At 37.7% G+C, this 20000-nt stretch overlaps 1 protein-coding gene across 1 annotated transcript in view; it reads right to left on the bottom strand.

Annotated features, from left to right (window-relative positions):
* The window catches only part of BICD1 (BICD cargo adaptor 1), a 105010-nt gene that overhangs the window by 81031 nt on the left and 3979 nt on the right, over positions 1-20000 (bottom strand). The window lies entirely within an intron of this gene.

Raw genomic sequence — 20000 nt, forward strand, 5'->3', positions numbered from 1 at the left:
TAATTATCTTATTTTTTGTGTTTGCTAACGTTAAGGGAGGTGGAGGCTGAAGGGGTGAATGCAGATGTGGGGAGAACTTGCTAGTAATAGGGACAGAGATGGAGAAGGAAATGGGAGAATAAATAGGAAAAGCAGGAGGAAATAGAAGACACAGATAGCAGAATAGCCAAGGAGTTAATGACTGTCATCTTCTCAGGCTCAGATGCATACACAGAGATCAAGAACAAAATAGGCAGAAAGGGAGACAAGATGAAGAAAAAGACACATTAAAAAAAGGTCAAAGTTTGGGGACAGCGTTCAAGCATTCTTGGTAATGAGCTGCATCGGCACTGCTATGAAAGGGCATTGCAGGTAAAGCACCCACACGGACAAGGGTAAATAACTTTGTTTTCTAAGCCCAGACTTAAAACATATTCCTGGCTCTTGCCTCTACCAGCTACTGCAATATCGCTAATGAACTAACCTCATCCTCATAATTATTTCTGGGAGTTTCTCTTAGTTGTTTCAAGAGCAAAACATTGATCGGTTGCCTCCTGCACATCCCCCACCAGAGATCAAGCCCAAAACCTGGACTTGTGCCCTGACAGGAATCAAACCAGCAACCTTTTGGTGCCAGGATGACGCCCAACCAACTGAGCCACACCAGCCAGGACTGTTCCAAAAAAATTTTGCCCACAGCAGATCAGACTGAAAACAGATCATTCAATTCACTGTTGGCTTTAGGAAAATCAATTGATCTTAGACAACAGACTGCTCACGTGGGCAAAAGGTTCAGAAATCACTCTAATTGAGCTTTAAACAGAGCTCTCAGATTCCCAGTAAACAAGTGTAAAAGGAAACAATTCTACTTATCTGATTTTTAAAAATACCACTAGATATTCAGGATAAACACATTTCTTCACTATTATTTTTATCCCCACTGTACAGATGAAGAAACTAAGGTTTAGAGAAATTATGAGATTTAGACAAGATTCCACTGGGACTAAGTGGTGGGATCTGAATTTAAACCCAACTCTCATCTGACTTCCTGAGTTCCTATTTTTAAACATCACATCATACTGCTGATAAGAGTGTACAGCTTTCTAATACCTTTGTCAAGAGAAGAATAAAACTTAAGAAAAAATGGAGAAGTTGGCGGATTGCATGTCACTTGGGTTATGGCCCTTGAATATCTGTCAGCTGGGTTTTGACAGGAATAGAATAACAAGCAGGCAACTGAAGGTAGCCCTCTCTGATGACAGCCTCTGAAGAATATTCTGTGTTGCAGATTGAAGAGAGATGCAGATGGTTTGAGTACCAGGCAAGCAGGTGGCAAGGCTGACATTCCATTAAAAATGATGAAAAGTCTGCTCTGATGATTTGATTGGATGTAGGGGTCATCTTATTTGCATAAGAGGGGGAAGGGCAAAGAGGAACACAGAGTCAAATGGTCCTTAAGAAGAGCTCTGTCATACTGAACACCTATTAGCAGAACAAAACTTAGACCAGGAAATTCTATGAGTAGGGTACTATTAGCTTTCTACTTCAAATACAAAAGAAACTTAGTGATGACCTTGGCCATGTCGGTTGTGAATATCATTAGTTTCCATATTCATCTTAAAGAATATATATGAAAGCAATGATTTTAATTTTGGAATTGTTGACAAAAAAGGATTCTTCTTACCTGTAGGCAACTGAACTAATTATTTCCTAAAGCCACTCCTACAAGAAGCAAACAACAACAAAAGGAAGCCGGAGCCTGTCTTCTGAACTGTCCTATTGATCAAGAATACAGGCATACTGTAATCTAAAAACTGAATCAGACCACTTAGATGTGAATTAGAAATGGAATGAAAGGGCCAGCAAAATAATTGAAGCAGAAGAAAAAATAAGAGGAAGATAGCACTAGTAAACTTTAAACACACTGCTAAGTGGCAATAATTACAAAGAGAAAACCAGAACTAACAGTAGGCAAATAGAATAACAGAACATAATAGAAGACAAAATAGACAGAAATAGGGCAAATGGGATAGTGAACACAGAATAATGTAGGTGCCCTTGTGGAAAAGAACATAAGTGTCATTAAGAAAGAAATCAATTTTAGTTAAAGGGCAATTATGAAGAAAATTACTCAGACCAAAATTATCTATTTATTCAGAAACGATGTATGTAATTACCTTCTCAGACCTGGTAAGAAATCCGAAGACTACTGATATTTAGGATGCAGGAAGCTAATCAAAACCTATTGCTAACCAATGAGATGGGGAGATTTGACTATATTCTTGTGTTTTTCTGATATCCAAAGTAAAATTATTGAGATTGTCATCAGAAATATGCACCCTTAAACTCAGGACTTATGCTAATTTTAGAAGCTTGTAAATAATTTCTTTAAAAACTATGTCAAATCATAAAAACTATATGTTGTAGAAAAGAGTAATAATGCACTACATATCTCCATTTTCTTCATTTGAATTAAAAATGGTCTTCCTAACAATTCTTTCTTTTCACTTCTTTGATTCTCCAACACTAAAAAATATTCTGGGTGTGGTTTTTGATTTGTTTTTATTTTTGAGATTGTAATTACTTTGATTCTCCTGATTTTGAGATTGCAATTACTCTGATTAAACTGTTTTTAATACATTTAAAAATAATAAATTAATTTGAAATATTCTTTTTTAACATTTTCAAAAATATTTTTTTTATTTATTTCAGAGAGGAAAGGAGAGGGAGAGATAGAAACATCCATGATGAGAAAGAATCACTGATCGGCTGCCTCCTGCACACCCCCCACTGGGGATCAAGCCCATAACCCGGGCATGTTCCCTGATCAGAAATTGAATCATGACCTCCTGGTTCATAGGTCCATACTCAACCACTGAGCAATACTGGCTGGGCTGAAAATGTAATATTTTTATAAAAAAGAGGGGTACCATGTTGAAATGGTGCTGGGACATTTAGGCATTTAGGGGAAGATTTTAAAATATAAAGTCCCACATTGTTCTACATACCAAACTGAATCTCACAAAGACTAAAATATTAAAAGTAAAAAATTAAATAGTAAAACTGATAGAAATTAGCATTAAATTATTATAGTTTTGAGAAGGATGACTAGAAGAAGGAAGGAAAAACATTCTATGATTATAACTACTAAAAGTAATCTCATAGGAAAAAAGTAGTAGATTTAAAAGCAATTGCCAAAACTTGATTGTGTCAAAAGTAAAACACAATCAAAAGGCAAACAAACTGGGTGAGATACTCATAGCAAATGATTAGGAACACCAATAATTTCCTATAGCATGCATAAATAATAGAAATACTAACCCTAATAAATGAATGTGCAAACATGATGAAGTATGTCCTAAATTGATGGATAGATTACTAATATTATTAATGAAAAAGTATTCCTCAAATTAATGAAAGTGGCAAATTTCTCATTTATCCATTTGTCCTTTTTTTTTCTGAGTGTCTATTATATACTAAGCTTTTTACAGCATATACTAGTGAACAAGATAAACCATATCCCTACCCCTCCATGACCTTATAAATTAATACTGAAATGCCATGATTCACATACTACATAAGCAATCTGAAGTGCTACGAAGATTAATGCTTGCCAGGGCTCAGTGAAATTGCAATTCCTTGCTATTACTAATGGGAGCATAAATTGCTTTAATACTTGAGAAAAGCAACATGGCTATATGTATGACCTTGGAAAAAAAAGTCTTATACCATGTGATATAGTAATTCTACTGCTCAAATAATATTCTTGAGTGGGTAAGAGATCAACCAAAGGACTTGTATGCATGCATATGAGCATAACCAATGGGAACAGACCATAGGGCAGTGATGGCGAACCTTTTGAGCTCGGCGTGTCAGCATTTTGAAAAACCCTAACTTAACTCTGGTGCCGTGTCACATATAGAAATTTTTTGATATTTGCAACCATAGTAAAACAAAGATTTATATTTTTGATATTTATTTTATATATTTAAATGCCATTTAACAAAGAAAAATCAACCAAAAAAATGAGTTCGCGTGTCACCTCTGACACGTGTGTCATAGGTTCACCATCACTGCCATAGGGGGTGGTGAGGGCATGTGCTGGGGGGTGGGAGCGGCCAGGGAGAGGTCAATGGGAGAAAAGGAGACTCATGTAATACTTTAAACAATAAAGAATTTAAATTAAAAAGAAGAAACAATTCTAAATACATTTTAAAAATATATGCAAGTAGCAATGAAATTATACAACAGCTAATACTGACTCAGTGTTAACTATATGCCAGGTGCTGTTCCAAGTGTATCACATGTAAGAATTTATTTAATCCTCACAGCCTAGGAGGTAGGTGTTGCTATTATTCCCACTTAATAGATAACAATATTGACGTCCAGAGAAGATAATTCACTTGCCTAAGTTTACTCAATTAACATATGCATAACCATTGTTAAACCATAGCAAATATGAAGAATACACTGCAAAATACACTTTGCTCTAAAAATAAAATCCAAATGTTCTAACTTCAATTATTTGCAAAGTGTTAAGTAATTATTTTGTAAGGGATTTTACCTAATACAATTTTTCTTTTGTGCATCTGCTTTATCCAACATGAAATGCTATATTGCTAGGCATCAATAAACTTTCCTGGCGATCCAGTTAAAAAAAAATTAAGATGCCCAGGTCTTATATTCCCAAGAATAACAGCTGTTTTTAGCCTATGATTTGGTGGAATATGTTGAGGAAAGTCTGTTTCCAAAAGCAGTTGTTTAATTCATTTCAGATAGAAGTACAACTCACAGATTGTTAATAGATCGATTTCAAGGCCATCTAAGATATCCATTATATAAACAAAGAGGAAGCTGCCTAGCTGGTGTGGCTCAGTGGCTGAGCATCAACCTGGGAGGTTCAATTCCCAGTCAGGGCACATGCTCCAGTTGCAGGCTCAATCCCGTGTGGGGCGTTCAGGAGGCACCCGATCAATGATACTCTCTCATCATTGATATTTCCATCTCTCTCTATCCCTCTCCCTTCCTCTCTTAAATCAATAAAATACACACACACACACACACACACACACACACACACACAGAGGAAGCTGGCATTCAGTCTTTAATAATACTTCTCTTAGGCTGGAGAGCCAAGTGGTGTCCACTGGATGTTTCCCAGAGGATACTAGCCAGTCTGTGTATGCAGAGGATGGCAAGCAGGTATTTTCTGCTTTAATTCAGGCCGCTATCCTAACAGGAACAGCCCAGGTGGAAAGAAGTGCCGTCCAGTACTAGATTAATCATATATTCATTTTATCCCTCTGAACTGCCTACTAAAGGCAGACACTACCTTACACATATTTCCAGCAGCGTTTGGCTCAGCATTTGCACAGACTAGGTGCTTAACAGAATGGTCATCCCTGAGGGATAAATTTTGCAGCAAATTAAAATACAGAGAATTCCCATTTCTCTTTGCCAAAGTCTGAAAAATTGTGGTTACATATGACTATCAGCACGTACACATCGAAAGCATTTGCCAACTCAATAGTATTTCTCTCAATCGGAAGCTTAATGGTGGATTTTCCCATCACAATACGATTAGGTAATAACACTGTCTGACCTTGGAGTGACTCATTGCCCTTCTCTGCTGACTGGTCTCAGCAAAAAAGATGATGCAAAATAAATGAATGGGTGAGTACATGGCAATAAGATGGGCATCGCCAACTCTACTCTTGCGATTCCTATCAATTTTAAACATATCTTCTCTCTCTGTTCTAATGGCAAGTGCACCAAATAAATTAAGATATAATAAAGAACTGATTACTAGTCAAAGTTACATATTTATTATCTTTTATTCTTTTTTTTCTTTCTTTCTTAATAGTCTAGAACAGTGGTCGGCAAACTCATTAGTCAACAGAGACAAATATCAACAGTACAACGATTGAAATTTCTTTTGAGAGCCAAATTTTTTAAACTTAAACTATATAGGTAGGTACATTGTTATTAACTTAATTAGGGTACTCCTAAGCTGGCCTTTGCTAAAAACGTCCTCAATCTGATTGAGGTACGTTCGCTGAGGTTGACCCCTTCCAACTCTCCCATCCACACTCGTCTTGTATACTTGTTTCGTCTATCTCCTTTCGTTCATCCTCTCTTTATGTCCAAACCATTTCAACATACCTTTCTCAATCCTCGACACTAAATCTTCTTTCACTCCACAACGTTCCCTGTACGTGCACGCCCGCACGTGGTATTTTGTAGAAGAGCCACACTCAAGGTGCCAAAGAGCCGCATGTGGCTCTCGAGCCGTGGTTTGCCGACCACTGGTCTAGAACATGCATTTCCAATAAGGTGAGATATCACTCCTGTAGTAGGCTGAATACTCCCTCTCTCCCTCACATCCCCCCCCGCCCCCCCCCCCAACACACACACACAAAGATATCCCGGTCTTAGTCCTGGAACCTGTGAATGTTACCTTATATGGCAACAGACTTTGCAGATGCGATTACGGATTTGAGATGGAGAGGTTATCCTGGTAGAGCCTGAGTGTATCACAGTGTCCTTATAAGAGGGAGGCAGAAGAGTTGACACAGAAAGAGGCAATGTGGTACTGAAACAAGACGCACTGCTGGCTCCAAAGATAGAGGAAGGGTCAGCAGCCCATGAAAGCGAAGAATGCCATTCTAGAAGCTGGAAAAAGGTGGAAACTGGAAGAGGAACCGGATGCTCCATGCCTGCCTCCAACAGGGGGTACGGCCTTGACAACACCTTGACCTTAGCCCAGTAATCTGCAGACGTCTGGCCTCCAGAACAATAAGAGAATCCATCTGTGTTGCTTGAAGCCACAAAACTTGAAGTACATTGTTCCAGCAGCCACAGAAAAGTAATACAGCCTTACCCTGCAAAATCTCATTCCTCAATATTTAATTTTGCAGCAATTAGGGAAAAAATGTCTAAAAAAAACTCCTTAAGGAGATGATAAGGGGGAAAATAAGGTTTGGAACATTTCATTGTAAGCAATGTCAATGAAAGATTGATTCAAATAATGATGCAAGATTTTTATTACTCTCAAGGCCCAGTTTCATTATCATTAACGCTTGGGAGTGAGAAGGGTGTTGTTATCCTGACAGGTTCTTTTATGTCCTTCATCCTAATATAATGAATATTTTACCATCCAGAAAATGGTTGCTGGCCCCTTCTTTATGCAGGTAGCCAAATCTTCCCTCGTTGTTTAAAAATAACTCTGGCCCTGGATAGAGCGTCGGCCTGCAGACTGAAGGGTCCCAGGTTCGATTCTGATCAAGGGCACATGCCCAGGTTGCGGGCTCGATCCCCAGTAGGGGGTGTGCAGGAGGCAGCTGATCAATGATTCTCTCTCATCATTGATGTTTCTATCTCTTTCTCCCTCAATAAATATATATTAAAAATTAATAAAAATATATTTAAAAACAAAAACAACTCTGGGACTATATTGTGTGCCAAAGCCCATCAGGAAACACATTTTGATATCCCAGATTTCTTTAATGTAATGCAGGCGGTGAGGTTTTGTCCACTGTGATAGGCTCAGAAGAGACAGTTAGTTACAATTCTGCTTTTTGAAAAATTGTTTTGGTGAAACCAAAACTCTATCAGACTATTATTTCTAAATCTAAGTATTTTTATTATTGAACAAGTGATGATGAGGAAGATGCCCAGGTCCTATATTCCCAAGAATAACAGCTGTTTTTAGCCTGTGATTTGGTGGAATGTGTTGGGCAAAGTCTGTTTCCAAAAGCAGTTAAGGAGGCAGTCAGTACATAGCCTTTCTTCTGGGATGCATGGTATTGTACTTTAAGTCAAATTGAAAGTTAAAGTTTGGGTCTATTATCACTCTAGCATCATTGGTTTATAATATTTATTTTTAAAAAATCTTTGTTGATTAAGCATTAAAAAGTATAATCCAAGATATATACCAGAATTCATTATATCACTAAACTCACTAATTTGCTCTTTCTGTCTTGCTCAAGTACAAATTTCCTATAACCTTCAAGAAATTAGATTCTGAGTAGATTGAGGTATCCTTGATTGTTAGATTAAGCCATAAATTCCCTTAGGAGAATTAAATGCCTGGACAGAATCTTAATCAGGCTAGATCTGCCAACCAGAATATTCTTTGGAAATAGAGGTCAAGATGTAAAAAAAAAAAAAAAAAGAAAGAAAGAAAGAAAAATTAAAATTGTTCACTAAGCATTCCAGCTAAGATGCTGACTGTGCATTACTATTCCTTCCACCCAGTCTGCACAGGGAGCAAAACCTGAGCTTGGGTGGGAGAAAAAGCCTGAAACTGAATCGAGCTATTTTTAGTTCAAGAATCAATATGTATGAAGTGGATTGTGCACAGATCTTTATTCCTATATTCCAAGATGTAGAAAACTGGTGTTTGACCCTATTCACAAGATGGGAAAAGGAAGGGAGGGAGGCCTGGGAGGAGGAGAGATGAAGGAAGGAAGGGAAAGAAGAAAAAAGAAATTCATAAATATGGTAATATGTGTTATATATACATAATAAATATATTATATATAATCCACATATATATATACTAAGTATATACCATACCAATTCTACATTTTAAAAAAATAAGCTGTCTTTTCACTATTTTTTATTTTTAAATAATAAAGGTTAAAGGTAACTGATAAAAACTTAATTATCCTTAAAAAAAAAAGTAAAGAGACTATGCAAGATTCCTTTAAAAACAGACTTTTATTTTACCAGTGTCAGCTCCAGAGATGCCATTTCTACAGTCCGCCTGAGACATGAATGATCTGTTTCTAACTTTAGCTTGACCTTCCCTGTGGTTTCCGATTTAATTCTTCATTTGGCACTAGCTTAACGACTGGCAATTACAAAGGAAGTTGATGTAACTGTTATATCAGTCCAGAAGTTTATGCCCCTTATTATTGTCTAATGTAGGAAAAAGAGTGACAAACAAAAATGGTACTATTTTGAAGCCGAGTGCAAATGATGTCCAACATCTGGATGTTGAAAATATTTACATGTGTTTTCATTTTTGAAGTTTCCCCCAAATGTTCGGGATTATGAAAATGCAGGTCCTCATTACCTCCACAGAATAACACCAAAAAAGGCTAAAGGGACTTCATTTTGAGAGCTATTCAGAAGCTATTGTATTGCTTCTCACTGGGAAATATAATAATGCAACTTTCCAAATCACGGAAAAAGTATTTACAATCGTCAAAAAGAGAATGAAGTGTCTGTGCTCCTTACAACAATGCATGCAGTGTAATCGATAGTCACTGACTCTGAGCATATATGGGATTACAGCGGGCAGTAAGGAGATTTTCAGATATGTATAATGCACATCCTTCTTGTTTTAATGGAAACTGCCTCTCCCTTGGGCACACTGTTTCCCCTGTAACCCTCTCTGGTGCTGGCCTGGTTGACTGCTTTCAGAGCATTCTCCCCCTATCTTTCCCCCAAACTCCTCTGCTTTAAATTTCAGGTCATCGTGAGATTTCTTTTCAAGCTGGTACATGTACATTTTTTGGAAACAAATTAACAGTTGCTTCCACTGTGACAAGGTCGTGGCAGCAGGGTAAACATAGTCACTGTCCACTGTCCACTGTCCACTACCAGCATTGTTACTGTCACCTACCGAACACCAACTCCTTCCTCCTCGTTTCTCCAAGGCTTCAGCACCTGGCTCGTTGCCAACATCCCCAGAACTTCTGGTCTTAATTCCTGGATTCTCAATATTCCCATCCATGATCTCGACTACTGGAATTCCTCCTCTTGAGGGACGTTCTCCTTCTGCTTCAGCCCATGCTCATTCCCATGCTAATGCCTTAGTGACTCACTCTCCCAGGTGACTATCTCACCACTTTTTCCTCCTCAAATCCCCAACACCTCCTCCCATCTCCCCTCTCAGCTGCTGACCTTGCTTCCTGCTTCAGTGAGGAAACTGAAGCAGCCTGAAGAGGACTTTCAAAGGCTTCTCTTTATTCATACCTACTAAGGTACCCACATCTGCATCCACATATCTGCTTTTCCAGGCATTGCCATAGATGTTCGCAACACCTTGCTCCTTTCCAAAGGCAATCCCTCCATTTTTGCACCAGATCCTATTTCTTTCTTCTTCATGCAAGGAAATCAAGTACTCCAGGCATTTTCCCCTTTTCCTCTTACATCATCAAAATTTCCTTCCCCACTGGGTCATACCCATCAGCAGTCGGCATTCCCATATGCAATTGTTTATTAATCTTAAAAACAAAAAACAAAAAAACCTTTCCCTTGAGCCTATTTTTGCCCTGTAGCTACCTCCTTCTTTCTTTGGTCCTCTGTAAACAAAACCAGCTCCTGAAAAAGTTGCCTCTATTCTCTTCTCCATTAATTCTCTCTGAAACCTACTCTAATCAGGCTTTTGCTCCCACCACTCAAGAGAAACTTCTCTTAATGAGGTGACCAATGACCCCATCTTGCTAAATCCAGTGGTCAATTCGGTTTCCTCATTTTATTTGACTATTAGCAGCATTTCCAATATTGATCACTTCCTTTGTAGACATCACTTTCTTCATTTGGTTTCTGGGAGCCACTCTCTGTTTATTTTCTTTCTACCTCATTAATAATAATAACTATTATTATTATTAAATTTTATTATACTACAATTTTATGGGGGTGACATTGGTTAATAGGGTCATATAGGTTCACTATTATTTTTAGTGTCACTTCTTGTCCCCAACATCTCACTGTGAGGTAGCCCAGGGCTCAATGCTTGGGCCCTTCTCTTTTCTACTTACACATCCTGCCTTGGTGATCTCAGTGATAAGCCTTAAATAGCATCTATCTGCTGATAATTCCAAAATTTATATTTCTCTCCCCAGATTGTTCTCTCAAACTCTCAGCCCTCATCTTATACTATCCATTCAACATTTGCATGTGGAGGGCTAATTGGAATTTAAAGCTTAACATGCCTAAAACTTAACTTCTGATCTTCTCTCCTAAAACCTGTTTCGCCTGAAGCTTTCCCCATCTCAATTTTCAAGCTAAAATGCTTGGACTTCCTGTTATCCTTTCTCCTCCTTATCTCATATTCTCTACATCCAACCCATGAGAGAGTCATGTTGGTTTTTCTCTCAAAATATATTCAGAATATTGGTGACCTCTTTTCACCACCTCCTCCTGTCATCCTGGCCCAAACCACCATTTTCTCATATGTGGATGACTGCACTAACCTCCTACTCTTATCCTGGCTCATTAAAGTCACATCACTCCTTTGCTCAACAGTTTCCAATAGCTCCCACTTCACTCAAAGTGAAAGCCAAAATCCTTTCAATGGTCTCAAAGGCCCTACCTAAGTGACCTGGCTTCCTATTTCCTCTCTGACCTCATGACAATGTCGTATTAGCCACATTGGGACAGACACATAAATCAGCAGAACAGAGTCTAGAAATAAACTCAAACAAATGTGGCCAATTGCTTTGACAAAGGTGCAAAGGTAATTCAACGGAGAAAGAATAGTCTTTCAACAAATGGCAATGGGACAATTGAACACATATGCCACAAAAATGAACTTCTACTGAAACCTCAAACCTTGTACAAAAGTCAACTCAAAATGGATCATAGATCTAAATTTGATAAAGCGTTTAGATAAAAATATAGAAGAATATATTCATGACTTGGGGTGGAGAAGTTCCTTAAATCTGATTAAAAATATAATAAATAAAAAACATAATACATAAAAATTTTATATAGTAGACTTCATAGAAATAAAAAATCTTTGTGCTCCGCAAAAGACACTTTTAAGAGAATGAAGACAAATACCATGCTTTCACTTGTATATGGGATCTAAGAACAAAATAAATAAACAAACAAAATAGAAAGAAACTCATAGATACAGAGAACAAATTGATGAATGCCAGAGGGGAGAAGGGTTGGGTAGCTGGAAAATTTTAAGGGATTAGAAATTAATTAGTCAATAATATTGTAATAACTATGTATAGTGCCAGGCGGGTACTGAAAATATCGGGGGAACACTTTGTAAAGTATATGACTGTCTAACCACTATGTCGTGTACTTGAAACTAATAGAAAATAATATTGAATGTAACTGTAATTAAAAATAAAATTTAAATTTAAAAACAGAATCAAAAGGCAAGCTAAGAGAAAGTATTTGCAAATCATATATCCAAAAACAAAGGTCTTGAATCCAGCACATATAAAGAATTTTCAAAATATATCTAAGAAAAGAAACAATACAATTAAAAAATGGGCAAAGTCTGGAACAGAAACTTTATCAAGAAGAATATATGAAAAACAAATAAGCAATGAAAAGATGTTTGATATTATTAGCCATTAGGGAAATGCAAACTAATCCCATGATGAGATACCACTACACACCTACTAGAATGGCTAAAATAAAATAAAAAATACAGATAATATCAAGTGCAGGGAAGAATGAAGGGAAACTAGAACTTGGCTAGTGGAACTACAAAATGCTATAGCCACTCTGGACAAGTTAAATATACACTTACTACCTAACCCAGAATGCCCACTCTTCTAGCTACTTGTCCTAGAAAAATAAAAACTTTGTTCACACAAAAATATTCACAAACATGAACATATGTAGCAGCTCTATTTGTAATTGTTGAAATCCAAAAATAACCCAATGTCCTTCAACAAATGAATTGTTTTTTAAAAAAGAACAAAACTGTAGCCCAGCCAGAGTGGCTCAATGGTTGAGCGTCAACCTATGTATTAGCCAGGAGGTCATGGTTCGATTCCTGGTCAGGGTACATGCCCGGGTTGTGGGCTCGATCCCCAGTGTGGGACTTGCAGGAGGCAGCCGATCAATGATTCTCTCTCATCATTGATGTTTCTATCTCTCTCTCCCTTTCTGTTCCTCTCTCTGAAATCAATAAAAAATCTATTTTTTAAGAAAGAGCAAAACTGTAGTATATCCATACAGTGAAATATTATTTGGCAATAGAAAGGAACAAATTATTGATAATGCAACCACTTAGATGAAATCTCATAGGCATTAATGCTGAGAGAAAGGACCAAATCTCAAGAGGTTACATATTGTACAATTTCATTTACATAACATTCTTGAAAAGACAAAACTCTACTGATAGAGAACTGATGATTGGTTATCAGAGGTTGGGATGGGGAGGGTATGAGGACAAAGAAATAGCACAATACAGGGGAGGTCTTGGGGGTGATGAAACCATTCTACATCTTGATTGTGGCTGGGGTTACACGAGTCTACATATGTGTTAAATTCATAGAACTATCCACCAAAAAAAAATCTATGAGTCTATAATTAATTAAACGAATCCTACAAACCTATTTATGTAACTTATATTTCCCAAAAGCACAATCAAATCACAATTATTCAAAGGTGACTTGTCTGTATATTGTTAAACCCTGCTTTCAAATTCCTGATGATGTTCATAGGGATATTTATTTACTAGTATAGTAGGTTCAGCACATGTTGGAAAGAACTTTCAACCAAAAGACATTATTTTTCTAGTGGAATCAAACAGCCAATAAGCAGGCACTAATGTGGTTAAGAGTCAGACTGCCTGGTTTAGGGCACCAGCTTCACTCCTTTTGGACACGCTGTTTAGCCTCTCTTTGCCTCACCTGTAAAGAGGGGAGAGAAACAGGACCTGCCTTGTAATTTTTTTGAGAGAATTAAAAGCGATAATGAATGTAAAGTGCATGTGATAAACTATCAGAAACGTGAGCTATGATATTATTATTATTTATTTAAACCAATTAAAAACAGTGATAATTCTCTACTGTTTGGTACTTTGCATTATTTCAGAGAGGTGTGAGGTCCATCCCCAAAAAGTATGGGGAGCAGGAGAGAAAGTGGCTCTACCCACACCAAGCCTTTACAGAACGGTAAAAACATCTGTCAGTTGGAAATGTCAATTTCATCCCAATAACCGATTAGTCGGCCAGAAACAACAAAGACTATAAGAAAAGCTTGGTTATTTATTGGGTGCGTTAATTACAGTTTAATCTTTTCCCCATGACACAGGTCATCAGTAAGCACATTCGATATTGTACTGAGTAATAATGCAGTGACCCTTTCAAGAACCAGCCAGGTATGAAAGGTTATTTACACTGATAATAAGATCATCCAGACTGCTCTCCTCTTCCAACCTATGGGCCTTTAAATATGTGCTGCTTATTCTTTTGGTGCCAGGATGTCAGCCTACTTCTTGCTCCTATAAGAAGGTGCTGGGGGCTCTCCCTCTACCCCAATGCATCTTTCTAACTTATTGTTTCTGTCTTGCTTTGTGTGAATAAGTCTGATTACCAAACTCTGAAACAATAAATAACACTTACATAGTCCTCTATTCCTTATAAATCACTTTCATGAAAAATATTTATCTTCATAAAAATCATAGGGAATAGGATAGGTGTTATTATAATGTTTATATAGTAAATAATAAGTGTAATCACACAACTGGTAAATGGTCCATTTAGGACCTAAACTCAGATTCCCTGATTTATAATTCTACACTCTCACCACACCACCATTGATACAACAGAAGCAAATAGATGTTTAAAGACTGGCTGAAGAGCTCTCCATGGAACAAGGTGAATATGTGCTGGTGGCTGAGGTCCATGGCATCTAATTGCTGTTTAAATGATGTTTTTCATTTACTCAGTCACAGCAGGTCCACCTATTTGCAGGTTTAATGAGAGACTAAGATGCGTGCGATATTACTGTACAAAATGTTACATGTTATCCTAGTCTATTTGAACTGCTATAACAAAATACCACAGGCTGGTCGCTTAAGCGACAAGCATTTATTTCTCACAGCCCTGGAGGCTTGGAAGTTGAAGATCAAAGTGCCAACAGGTTCTGTGTCAGGTGAGGGCCCACTTCCTGGTTCACAGATAGACGTCTTCTCACTGTGGCCTCACATGGTGGAAGGGGCAAGGGAGCTCTCTGAGATGTCCTTTATAAGGACACTCCCACCCCATTCATGATGGCCCCCCTCTCATGACCTAATCACTTCCCCAAGGCCCCACTTCCAAATACCATCACATTAGGAATTAGGTTTCAACATATGAATGTCGGGGGAAACACAACATTCAGTCTATGGTATATGTTGTCTAAAACAGATCCCTTTCTATTTCTATGATACTACAGAGTGCAGGGAAATAGTTTCTAAACACTGAATTTTGGGCACTGAAGTTTCCCAGGCATCTGGCTTATAGTAAGTAAGCACTGAGGAGACCTCTGCTGAATGAATGAATGCATGACTGCAAGGTGGAAAATCCAAAAAGATAAAAAACAAAGACAAAATACTCAAAACCTAGGTCCAACGTTTCAAATTGTCAAGGATTCCCAACAAGAGTAAAGACAGTCAACAGTATCATGCTTTTTAAAAAGCAAAGACCCATTTTTAAGAGACACTGGATGCCAGTCTAAGACGGTCATAACCAGGATGCTGAGGCATCCTGCAACTGTGTTACATGAGGACGTGCTAATGGATCTAAATATGTTTATCCTGAAACAGAAGGCAAAATAGTTCTTTCCAAATATTTGAAGCTGTTGGGCATGAACTAAAATTGTCAAGTGGAATAGGAACTTTTTAAAGTGTGTTCTCTATAGATCCAGAGGCTAGAAGTATGGCCAGCTGGTAAAAATTGCAGGGGTCAACTTTTCACTGAACAAAAAGGAGCAGTTTAAAAACTTGTCCATATCAGCAGCTGGTAAGTGGTACAGCTGAAATTCAAATCTAGTGGTAGTTTTTGTTTGTTTGTTTTTTCCAGTTCAATTCAATTCAATAAACATTATTTTTTAATGTCTGCTTTTGACCAGGCACTGTGCTGGATACTGGAGATACAAAGATAAATGGCAGATAAAAGTCCTTTCTTAACAGGACTCACACTTCATCTTCTCTGTAGTGCTAGAAGTGTCTGCGAAAAGGCAACATGACCATTCAGGTCTACTGGGAAAGAGTTATTAACCTTAACCAAATAATCACTATTGGTACACTCGTACCCTAAAAGTTTATAGATGTGGATTCTTTATGATATAATAGACATAGTTCTAAAATGTTGGCATAATAATAATAGATTTCTGGAAATTCAGCCACTGGCATATTTTAAAATATTAAATGGCCATATCCCAGTAAAATATTACCAACAAGTTAAAAATATAGCTATTGTGCTAAAGCTTCAGATATTGTGCCAGAAATTTCATTAGCTTGAGGCAAGATTCAGAAAAGGGGAACTTGTGCTCTTGGCAACTATAGTGACATGGCTTGGGGGTATCTAGATCACAGCCAGGATTTCTGAGTTCAGATCCTGATTGCCACTTATCACCCATGTGCTCTGGACAAGTTACTTGACTTCTCTCTGATTCACATGCCCCATCCTTAAAGTGAGATGATTTAATAATAGGACCTACCTCAATAAGGCTGTTGTAAGAATTTAGAACAGTGCCTGGCACATTGCTGGCAGTCAATAAACATTCAGCTATTCGCACTTTAAAGTATAGACTTAATCTCTACTAAAGTCAATAATCCAGTGTATCACTCCAATCTTCTGCTTTCCACCCAAAGGGGTCCATCTTATGGGACATCTCTTTTTTTACATAAACGCCAGTTCTGGTTAGGAATACTGCATAAGTACAATGTATGCTTTGTAAATATTGGAGTAAATTCTGATTTATCTTACTAACAATTGAGACTACTCAGTAGTATTAGAAGTTTCACTATCCTATTTTGTGATTTCATCAATGTGGATATTAGTTTAACTTAGTACCAAGTACGTGTTCAATAAATATTGTCCAAATAAGCCTATTTAGGCTATCTTCTAGTATGTTAAGACCTATAGTTTGGAGATTAAAAAAATGAAATTCCAACGTGTTTACTAATTATCTGCTTAGACACTACAGTAATCTATTTGTTCTTGTTAAGCTCTCACCAAAATGATGCCCATCAAGGCAACCCAAGGGTTTTTTTCTCCTCTATTACTGGCCCTGAAGGATTAACTCCTAATTTGGTTAAGATTAATTTGTAATTTGGTTCTTTGATTTGGGTGATTTTTTTATACTCCCTATACTTTAAAAAATTACTTAAAGCAGTTTCCCATTAAAGATACACACACACACACACACACACACACACACAATAAGATTGATTAAAATGTTTAAAGATGAGAAGATTTATATGAAACATCTAGGTTCATATCTCAACTGAAAGAATTTTCAAGGTAACAAATTCAAAGAGGTATTTAATATTTCTTTAACTTAAGAAAATGGATCTACATAATAAGTGATATCTTCTACAATATTTTAATGAAATATGCAGAAAGTTACCAATGACAACAATTTATGTTTATTATGTATTTACTATATACTAAAATAATCTTTTACAAATGCCATGAATAAAATACTAAAACTTTTAGCAGAGTTGAGACCAAATATTGATTTTCTAACTCTAATGCAGAAAATTTTCCATTTTTTCCACTATATTATCCTATACCTACCACATATGGAAGAAAATTTGACCTTATAATTATACAGACACGTGCATGCACACATGCAAACATATGTATAAAAGTTCCATAATTTACACACCACATATCACACACAAACACTTTTGCCACTACCAACTATCTTATTGAAGTAAGAGATGAGTCCTTTCAGTAAATAAAAATGACTCCATTAATTAAATGATTAAATTCACACAGCATCTGTCAAGCTGATGATTTACTACATTTTGCATTGGTTACCCTTGTCCATTTCTCATGGTCAATCAAGTCATGATTTTTTTTCGTTTCATAATCTCTCTTGCAATCACTATACATCAGTCAATGCCCTGAATACGAAAAATAAATAAAATTGAGCCTACAATAAAAACAGATCTTGAATTTTAATTTAATACCAGTCATCAAAAGTCTGGATCAATATACCAAAAAATAGAATTTATTCCTTTTCTCCTTTTATAAATGTAATCAGTTCTAAATACTAGTAATAGTTTTATTAGCTACATTAAAACATGAGGCATGGATGAAAAACAGCAGGCCTTGGGGTGTAGTGATACCACTAGCTTTTAGCCCAGCAAAGAAAACATCAATAAATTACATTGTTGGCACACTCAGAAGACTAGGAAACCAACCAACAGCTTGCCTTTTCCCCCCTTTTAGTTACCGCACAAACCTGAATGAATACATTCATCAGCTAAATGGCCTTGAGCTATTTGAGATTAAAAATTTTGGATGTAACAAGTTATTTTCTTATTGCAAATCAACAACTGAAAATGCACAGAAATCGAAGGACTATAACCAAGTGATTCATTCAGGAGATTATGGTACTTAAGCAATTCCCTGAATTGTGAGCCTCTGATACTCCCTTTCCCAGCTTTTGCTTAGCCAAAACATCTAAATTAGTGGTTCTCAAAGTGTGGTCTTCAGAGCAACAGCCACAGATTCATGTGCTGTGAACTTATTAAAAATAAAAATTCTTTTTTTTAAAATATATTTTATTGATTTTTTACAGAGAGGAAGGGAGAGGGATAGAGAGCTAGAAACATCGATGAGAGAGAAACATCGATCAGCTGCCTCCTGCACATCTCCTACTGGGGATGTGCCCGCAACCCAGGTACATGCCCTTGACCGGAATCGAACCTGGGACCTTTCAGTCCGCAGGCCGACGCTCTATCCACTGAGCCAAACCGGTTTTGGCTAAAAATAAAAATTCTTGAATCCTGCTGAGACCTACCGACCCAGACCCTCTCGGGGTGGGGCCCAGGACTCATGCTCTGATGAGTTCTCTCGGTGATTCAGGTGGTCACTAAAATTTGAGAACTGATCTGAATAAAGGACTCCTCAAATTCTTTCTTTCTTTTTTTAAAAAATATATTGATATTTTACAGAGACGAAGGGAGAGGGATAGAGAGTTAGAAACATCGATAAGAGAGAAACATTGATCAGCTGCCTCCTGCACGCCCCCTACTGGGGATGTGCCCACAACTAAGGTACATGCCCTTGACGGGAATCGAACCTGGGACCCTTCAGTCGGCTGGCCGACGCTCTATCCGCTGAGCCAAACCAGTTAGGGCTCCTCAAATTCTTTTTGCCTTTGATGCCTCACTTTATTCCTCACTTGCATCCTCATTCATAATTACCAACTCCTGCTGCTTATGATAGATCTACTCATTGGGAACTGTACTCAAGCACAGTGTGAGGATGCTCCGTCACTCACTGCTGTCTTGCCTCAACAGAAAAACATCTCTGGATTTTCTGCCCCTTCCTCAACTGCAGCTCTGTGACTGTAGGGATGTGCAGCTTTGAGGATCCATCCAACTGGCAGTCATGACTACTTGGCTCATTGGTCACAGTTCTCCACAAATGGCCTGCATGCGTGTGCACTTGGCCCTCACGTTGTTCATGTCACACCCTCTCTGCTAACTTGCCATGTGAACCTGCTGCTCATGCTGCTGAGGTTGCCCCCTGTGGATGTTCAATATCTTGTTTAATCAAGGATGATGGTTTATGTCGCTACATGACCTTCTGCAGTGACCCGTCTCATAGGGAAGCTTGGAATAGGAAGGGGGACCGGTAATTCCTTAGGAGGAGGAGAAGGGCTGGCACTACCAAGGGTAAGCATGTGATGCCCCAAGCCCAGCACAGAGAGACGCATCAGATAAAGAACTGGAGAGCAGTTTGGTTTTTAACAATCGTTTGCAGCTAAGGGAAGTGAGGCAAGGCATCACTTCCTGAAAACTATCTCACGTTCTTATTACTTAAGTGCTAAGAATACTAACTTCTACTTGGTTGGCTCCTTTCTCTGTCTCCACAGATCATACTACTATATTTGGGTATGTCCAAAGATAATGAACAGGGCAAAGCAGAAACTTTACTGTTCATTAAAGTTTCTAACCAGAGAAATCGTCTATGGTTCTGCATCGCCAGACTCTAAGAAAATCCCCCAATGTCTCTTTGCCCAGTGCAAAGAGTCTTGAGCTAACCTCACTGTCATTTTGAATCAGTGCCGACACAGCATCACAGCCAACC

This window comes from Myotis lucifugus, unplaced genomic scaffold, assembly GCF_000147115.1.
Source record: "Myotis lucifugus unplaced genomic scaffold, Myoluc2.0 scaffold_30, whole genome shotgun sequence".
Classification (NCBI taxonomy): domain Eukaryota; kingdom Metazoa; phylum Chordata; class Mammalia; order Chiroptera; family Vespertilionidae; genus Myotis; species Myotis lucifugus.